Raw genomic sequence first — 8,163 nt, 5'->3', positions numbered from 1 at the left:
AAATTTACTTTCACTTGTTACTATGGAACATAATCCTTTGAGGGGCTTGTTCGGGGTATCTTCACCCCGACCAGTAGAGCAAAGAGTTGCTCCTCAACCTACTGAACCTACAGAAAATGTTTACTTTGAAATCCCTTCGGGTATGATAGAGAAACTGCTAGCTAATCCTTTCACATGTGATGGAACATTACATTTCGATTAGCACCTATATGTGGATGAAGCTTGTGGATTATTTAAGCTTGCAGGTATGCCCGAGGATGTTATCAAGAAGAAGGTCTTCCCTTTGTCTTTGAAGGGAGAGGCATTGACATGGTTTAGTGTGACGCCGTGATATTTAAGCTACAGTAATTCCATATTAATGATGCCACGTCACCGCGTTTACTGTTGTTAATCTCGCGTTAGTTCAAAACGATTCAAATTCAAATTTGAGATAAAGGCAAACCACAAAAGTTTTCAAATATTAAAAATAAAATGTTCGGAGTGAGCCAAATAACGATGAGGTAATTATGGTGTAGAAAGAGCACTTTTATAAAATGTTTAATTACTATAAGATGAATAAAACAGTAACGAAAACTACTATTTATATACTTTTAGATAATAAATAATAATAAAAAACTATTTTTAGTTTGGGTAGCAAATTAATGTGGCAGTGGCATAATTGGTAACGTCAATTTAGGTGCTACTTTGAGATATTGTTAACACTAGGATAAACAACAACTAAAAGAAACAGAAAAGAAATAAAGAGAAATAATAAAAGAAAAGTAAAACAAAATTAACAAATAGGAGAAAGACAAAAGTACAGTGTGCACTCGAGCCCACTAGCTATAGTACCGGCCCAACCCACCATCCCCATCTTCTTCTTGTTCTATTCATCAGGGGCTGGTTGGACGCGCCTGCGGCGTCCATGCCGCCGATCGCCACGCGTCGGCCATCTGTCCTCCTCCACGGCGCCTACTTGACACCCTGAGCCCCCCTCGTCGAACCCTAGCTTGCCATTCCTCTCCCCTCGCACCATTTTCTTCCTCCCCGTGACAAGCCGAAGCTCCGTCGCCATGCTCGTCGCAAATCTCACGCCCACCGTCGTCTCCGCCACCTAGGACTACACCGGGAGCTCCACCATTGTCGTCCTCATCGAACCAAGTCCGCGGATCGGCCTGATGAGCTTTCCCTTGTCTGGATCGACCATGTCAACTCCACCGGTTCCCGAAGCTCCCCTTCTCTGATTCGCCTGCTCCCGACCTCCCCCGCGCGTCTGAGCACACCCACAGATCCTTGGTGAGTTCATGCACCTCCTCCCTCTCCTATTTTTCTCGCGCGCATCCTCCACTTGGGTTCCCCGCATCACCGCCGTAGCCGCTCCGTTGTGCCACACCGCCATTACTCCTCCGGTGACCATATGGTCTGGCCATGAGTGTCGCTAGTCTCGCGCTGGACTCCTGGTTCGAACACGCCTCGCTGCTCCCCTCGTTCTCTATTCGTAGCACAAGCCCCGCCGGAGCCGAAGCACCGCCTCTGCCGCCCACGACCTCGCCTCCACGCGCGACCGCCTGCAAGTGTCCTCGCCCTTGTACATCTCTAGCTGCGACGCCCGTCCACGCCCGCCGGCTGCAGCCCTGGCCGCGCGCTCGCGCCGCATCTGGCCTTGCCCGTCTGCGCGAGGCAGCTCCCCGCGCGCGCCCTCCTACTTGTGGCCGCGACCCCGTCGTCCCGGCGCTGGGCTCCGGCCGCTGCTGATGTTCGCCCGGCGCCCCGCGCCGTTCGGCCTCCTCCTACTGTTGTTTTCTGCCGTGCCGCTGCCTCTGCTTCTGTTGTTGCTGCTGCCGCACCTCGCTCGCCCGGCCGGCTTCCCCCGCGCCGCCTGCCGCGCCCGTCCCCTGCGCCCGCATGCCCCCGCCTGCGCTGCTACCGCTGCCGGCGACGGCCACCTCTTCCCGCAACCACGCGCGCCATTCGGCCCCTTGGCCTCTCCGCAGCCCCGCGCGCTACTCCCGCCGCCGTCTGCTCCCCTGCAGCCGCCTTGCTCGTGCGCCTCTTCCCACGTCCATCGCCGACGCTCGCCGGAGCTTCGCACCGCGTGCCTGCCGGAGCTCCACCCCGGTGCCGCTCGCCGCACGCCCCCCTCCCACCGGCTGCTGCCGCTGGCCATGGCTTTGGCCATGGCCGAGCGCCATGCGTGCGTGCGTGCGTGCGTTCTGTGTGGTGTGCGTGCGTGTGTGTTCTGGGTATGAGGCCTATCCAGATTAGTTAGTACTACTAATTAGATTAGTTTAGGGCTGCTACTTTATATGTTAATTAAATAGCCTATGGTTTTGTGACAGGTGGTTCCTCACACTAAATAACCCATTAGTTAACAGGCCAGTCAATGACATCTGGGACCAACTGTTAGATTAATATGCTAAAATTAGATTAAAAGATCTAAGTCAATGACACGCGGGACCCGCTTACACTATTCATACTCACATGCTAGGGTCAACCCAACCCCACTGGCCCCACTGTCATACTCACATGCTAGGGTAGCACTAGGTGACAAGAGTATATTCTGTTTTTAATTCGAATTAATATAATTCCAGAAATTCCAGAAAATGTTTAAAACTTTAGAAAATCATAGATAATAATCCGTAGCTTGGATGAAAATACTATGTACATGAAAGTTGCCCAGAACGACGAGACGAATCTGGCTACGCTACCCGTTCGTTTGCCACACATTCCTAGCATAGCAAACACGCAACTTTCCCCCTCTGATTCATCTGTCCGAAAACACGAAACACCAGGTATACTTTCCCGGATGTCCCCCCCTTCGTCAGTATCACCTCCTACCGCGTTAGGGCATACCTAGCACCGCGTATTGCCTTGTTATATTTTGTGATACTTTGTTTGCTCCGTATTTACTGTTTCTTCCCCCCTCTTCTTCTCCGGTAGACCTCAAGATCGGCGTTGATGCCACTGAGTACGACTACGTCACCGACGACCCCTCCTTCTTGCCAAAGCAACCAGGCAAGCCCCCCTTTGATCACCACATATCGCCTATTCTTCTCTCTACTGCTTGCATTAGAGTAGTGTAGCATGTTACTGCTTTCTGTTATCCTATTCTGATGTATAGCCTGTCCTTGCTACTACTGTTGTTACCTTTACCTGCAATCCTAAATGCTTAGTATAGGGTGCTAGTGTTCCATAAGTGTCCCTACACTCTTGTCCGTCTGCCTTGCTATACTACTGGGCCGTGATCACTCGGGAGGTGATCACGGGCATATGCTATATACTTTATACTTTTACATTACTTATGATAATGTTCGGAGATGGGGGCTGAAGGGGCAGGTGGCTCCATCCCGGTAGAGGTGGGCCTGGGTTCCCGACGGCCCCCGACTGTTACTTTGTGGCGGAGCGACAGGGCAGGTTGAGACCACCTAGAAGAGAGGTGGGCCTGGCCCTGGTCGGCGTTCGCAGATACTTAACACGCTTAACGAGATCTTGGTATTTGATCTGAGTCTGGCCACTGGCCTAAATGCACTAACCATCTACGCGGGCACAATTATGGGCACTCGACGTCGTGGTATCAGCCGAAGCCTTCGTGACGTCAGTGACTGAGCGGCGCACGCCGGATTGGACCGTAAGCCTGTTCTTGTATTAAGGGGGGCTACTTCTGCTTCCGGCCGCGTACGCAATGTGCAGGTGTGCAATGGGCGATGGGCCCAGACCCCTGCGCCATAGGATTTAGACCGGCGTGCTGACCTCTCTGTTGTGCCTAGGTAGGGCTGCGACGTGTTGATCTTCCGAGGCCGGGCATGACCTAGAAAAGTGTGTCCGGACAAAGGGGATCGAGCGTGTTGGGAAATGTGGTGCACCCCTGCAGGGAAGTTAATCTATTCGAATAGCCATGATCTTCGGTAACAGGACGACTTGGAGTTGTACCTTGACCTTATGACAACTAGAACCAGTTACTTAATAAAACACACCCTTCCAAGTGCCAGATACAACCCGGTGATCACTCTCTAACAGGGCGACGAGGGGAGGATCGCCGGGTAGGATTATGCTATGCGATGCTACTTGGTGAACTTACCATCTACTCTCTTCTACATGCTGCAAGATGGAGGTGGCCAGAAGCGTAGTCTTCGATAGGAATAGCTATCCCCCTCTTATTCCGGCATTCTGCAGTTCAGTCCACATATGATACCCCCCTTTTCCATTTGATATCAATGTATACATATGTAGTGTAGCTCCTTTCTTGCGAGTACTTTGCATGAGTACTCACGGTTGCTTTGCTCCCCCTTTTCCTCCTTTTCTATACCCGTTTGCTGCGACCAGACGATGGAGCCCAGGAGCCAGACACCATTGTCGATGACGACTACTAGTACTCGGGAGGTGCCTACTACTACGTGCAGCCCGCTGACGACGACCAGGAGTAGTTTAGGAGGATCCCAGGCAGGAGGCCTGCGCCTCTTTCGATCTGTATCCCAGTTTGTGCTAGCCTTCTTAAGGCAAACTTGCTTAACTTATGTCTGTACTCAGATATTGTTGCTTCCGCTGACTCGTCTATGATCGAGCTCTTGTATTCGAGCCTTCGAGGCCCTTGTCTTGTACTATGATGCTTGTATGACTTATTTTATTTTGTAGAGTTGTGTTGTGATATCTTTCCGTGAGTCCCTAATCTTGATCATACACGTTTGCGTGTATGATTAGTGTATGATTGAACCGGGGGCGTCACATTTAGGCTATGTGATGATAGGGGATCATGGAACTACAACCGATTGAAATTGGAATTTCATCAGAAGTTTTATCCTATGCATCTTGTTCATCGTGATCGTAATTATATATATAATTTTTGGCCTCGCGAAGGAGAAAGCATCGCTCAAGCTTGGGGGAGGCTTAACTCAATGTTATATTCATGCCCCAATCATGAGCTCTCAAAATAAATGATTATTCAATTTTTTTTATGCTCGGCTTTCTCTCAGTAACCGCTCCATGCTCAATACTTATTGTACTGGATCTTTTATGATGAATACTATTGAATTCAAATGGGATTTATTGGAAAGAATTAAATGCAACTCTGAAGATTTGGACCTCGACAAAGGTAAGGAGTCAAGTATAACACCTAAGTTCGATTGTGTTAAATCTTTTATGGATACCGATACTTTTCGTGAATTTAGCACTAAATATGGACTTGACTCTGAGATAGTAGCTTCTTTCTGTGAATCCTTTGCTACTCATGTTGATCTCCCTAAGGAGAAGTGGTTTAAATATAATCCTCCCATTGAAGTAAAAGTAGTTGCACCTGTTAAACTTGAATAAAAGACTATCACTTATAATGATCCTGTTGTTCCTACTGCTTATATTGAGAAACCACCTTTCCCTGTTAGAATAAAGGATCATGGTAAAGATTCAACTGTGGTTCGTTAGAGTAATACTAGATCAACTACTCCCTCTGAGCAAATTAAAGTTGAACCTAGTGTTGCTATGGTTAAAGATCTCCTTGCCGATAATATTGATGGGCATGTTATTTACTTCTGTAATGAATCTACTAGAATTGCTAGACCCGATACTAAAAATAAACATAGACCAGTTGTAGGCATGCCTGTTATTTCTGTTAAAATAGGAGATCATTGCTGCCATGGCTTATGTGATATGGGTGCTAGTGCAAGTGCAATACCTCATTCCCTATACAAAGAAATTATGCATGATATTGCACCTGCTGAGATAGAGGAAATTGATGTTACAATTAAGCTTGCCAATAGAGACACTATTTCACCAATTGGGATTGTTAGAGATGTTGAAGTCTTGTGTGGGAAAATCAAATATCCTGCTGATTTTCTTGTTCTTGGTTCCCCACAAGATGACTTTTGTCCCATTATATTTGGTAGACCCTTCTTGAATACTGTTAATGCTAAGATAGACTGTAGTAAGGATATTGTTCTTGTTGGTTTAGGGGATATGTCTCATGAATTTAATTTTGCTAAATTTCGTAGACAACCCCATGATAAAGAATTGCCTAGTAAAGATGAAACTATTGGTCTTGCTTCTATTGCCGTGCCTCCTAATGATCCTTTAGAACAATATTTGCTAGACCATGAAAGTGATATGTTTATGAATGAAAGAAGGGAAATAGATGAAATATTCTTTAAACACGGACCTATTTTGAAACATAACTTGCCTGTTGAAATCCTAGGGGATCCTCCTCCACCCAAGGGTGATCCCGTGTTTGAGCTTAAACCTTTACCTGATACTCTTAAATATGCTTATCTTGATGATAAAGAGATATATCCTGTTATTATTAGTGCCAACCTTTCAGAGCAAGACGAAAAGAAATTATTGAAAACTTTGAAGAAGCACCGTGCTGCTATTGGATATACTCTTGATGATCTTAAGGGCATTAGTCCCACTCTATGTCAGCACAAAATAAAATTGAAGAAAGACGCTAAACCAGTTGTTGATCACCAACGACGGTTAAATCCTAAGATGAAACAAGTGGTAAGAAAAGAAATATTAAAGCTTCTGGAGGCAGGTATAATTTATCCTGTTGCTGATAGTCAGTGGGTAAGTCCTGTCCATTGTGTCCCTAAGAAGGGAGGTATTACTATTGTTCCTAATGATAAAGATGAATTGATCCCACAAAGAATTGTTACAAGTTATAGAATGGTAATTGATTTCCACAAATTAAATAAAGCTACTAAAAAAGATCATTACCCTTTACCTTTTATTGATCAAATGCTAGAAAGATTATCCAAACATACTCATTTTTGCTTTCTAGATGGTTATTCTAGTTTCTCTCAAATACTAGTGTCAAAATAAGATCAAGAAAAGAAAACTTTTACTTGCCCTTTCGGTACCTTTTCTTATAGACGTATGCCTTTTGGTTTATGCAATGCACCTGCTACTTTTCAAAGATGCATGACTGCTATATTCTCTGACTTCTCCGTTTATGGAACTTCTTTTGATGATTGCTTAAGTAACCTTGATCGAGTTTTGCAGAGATGTGAAGAAACTAATCTTGTCTTGAATTGGGAGAAGTGCCACTTTATGGTTAATGATGGTATTGTCTTGGGGCATAAATTTTTTGAAAGAGGTATTGAAGTTGATAAAGCTAAGGTTGATGCTACTGAAAAGATGCCATCTCCTAAGGACATTAAAGGTATAAGAAGCTTCCTTGGTCATGCCGGTTTTTATAGGAGGTTCCTTAAGGACTTCTCTAAAATTTCTTGGCCTTTGACTAATCTCTTACAAAAAGATGTTCCTTTTGTCTTTGATGGTGACTGTGTAGAAGCATTTGAAATACTTAAGAAAGATTTGGTTTCTGCACCTATTGTTCAACCTCTTGATTGGAATTTATCATTTGAAATTATGTGTGATGCTAGTCATTATGCTGTAGGGGTTGTTCTAGGACAAAGAGTTGATAATAAACTAAATGTTATTCAATATGCTAGTAAGACTCTAGACAGTGCTCAAAGAAACTATGCTACTACTGAAAAAGAATTTCTAGCAGTTGTATTTGCTTGTGATAAGTTCAGACCTTATATTGTTGATTCTAAAGTAACTGTTCACACTGATCACGCTGCTATTAAATATCTTATGGAAAAGAAAGATGATAAGCCTAGACTTATTAGATGGGTTCTCTTGCTACAAGAATTTGATTTGCATATTATTGATAGAAAGGGAGCTGAGAACCCCGTTGTAGATAACTTGTCTATGTTAGAGAATGTTCTTGATGACCCAGTACCTATTGATGATAGCTTTCTTGATGAACAAATAGCTGTCATAAATGCTTCTCATACTGCTCCATGGTATGCTAATTATGCTAATTATATTGTTGCTAAGTTTATACCACCTAGTTTCACATACCAGCAAAAGAAAAAGTTCTTCTATGATTCAAGACATTACTTCTGCGATGACCCATATCTTTATAAAGAATGAGTAGATGGTGTTATTAGACGTTGTGTACCTGAGCATGAACAGGAACAGATCCTACGCAAGTGTCACTCCGAGGCTTATGGAGAACACCATGCTGGAGACAGAACTGCACATAAGGTATTGAATCCGGTTTTTATTTGCCTACTCTCTTCAAGGATGCCCATAAGTTTGTCTTGTCCTATGATGAATGTCAAAGAATTGGTAATATTAGTAGTAATCAAGTAATGCCTATGAATTATTCACTTGTTATTGAACCATTTGATG

At 44.7% G+C, this 8,163-nt stretch overlaps 1 long non-coding RNA gene across 1 annotated transcript; it reads left to right on the top strand.

The window, feature by feature from the left end:
* The first annotated feature begins 631 nt into the window (after positions 1 to 631).
* LOC147959827 (uncharacterized) lies at positions 632 to 4,621 on the top strand. The gene is made up of 3 exons (XR_015611379.1): positions 632 to 1,275; positions 2,920 to 2,994; positions 4,303 to 4,621. It is a non-coding gene; the product is annotated as an uncharacterized LOC147959827 (long non-coding RNA).
* The last annotated feature ends 3,542 nt before the right edge of the window (positions 4,622 to 8,163 follow it).

The sequence above is a fragment of the Triticum urartu genome, chromosome 7A (genome assembly GCF_056163025.1).
Source record: "Triticum urartu cultivar PI428250 chromosome 7A, HENAU_Tu73, whole genome shotgun sequence".
In the NCBI taxonomy this organism is placed as follows: domain Eukaryota; kingdom Viridiplantae; phylum Streptophyta; class Magnoliopsida; order Poales; family Poaceae; genus Triticum; species Triticum urartu.
Note: the sequence above shows the minus strand (reverse complement) of the source record. Positions and strands in the feature narration are given on the sequence as shown.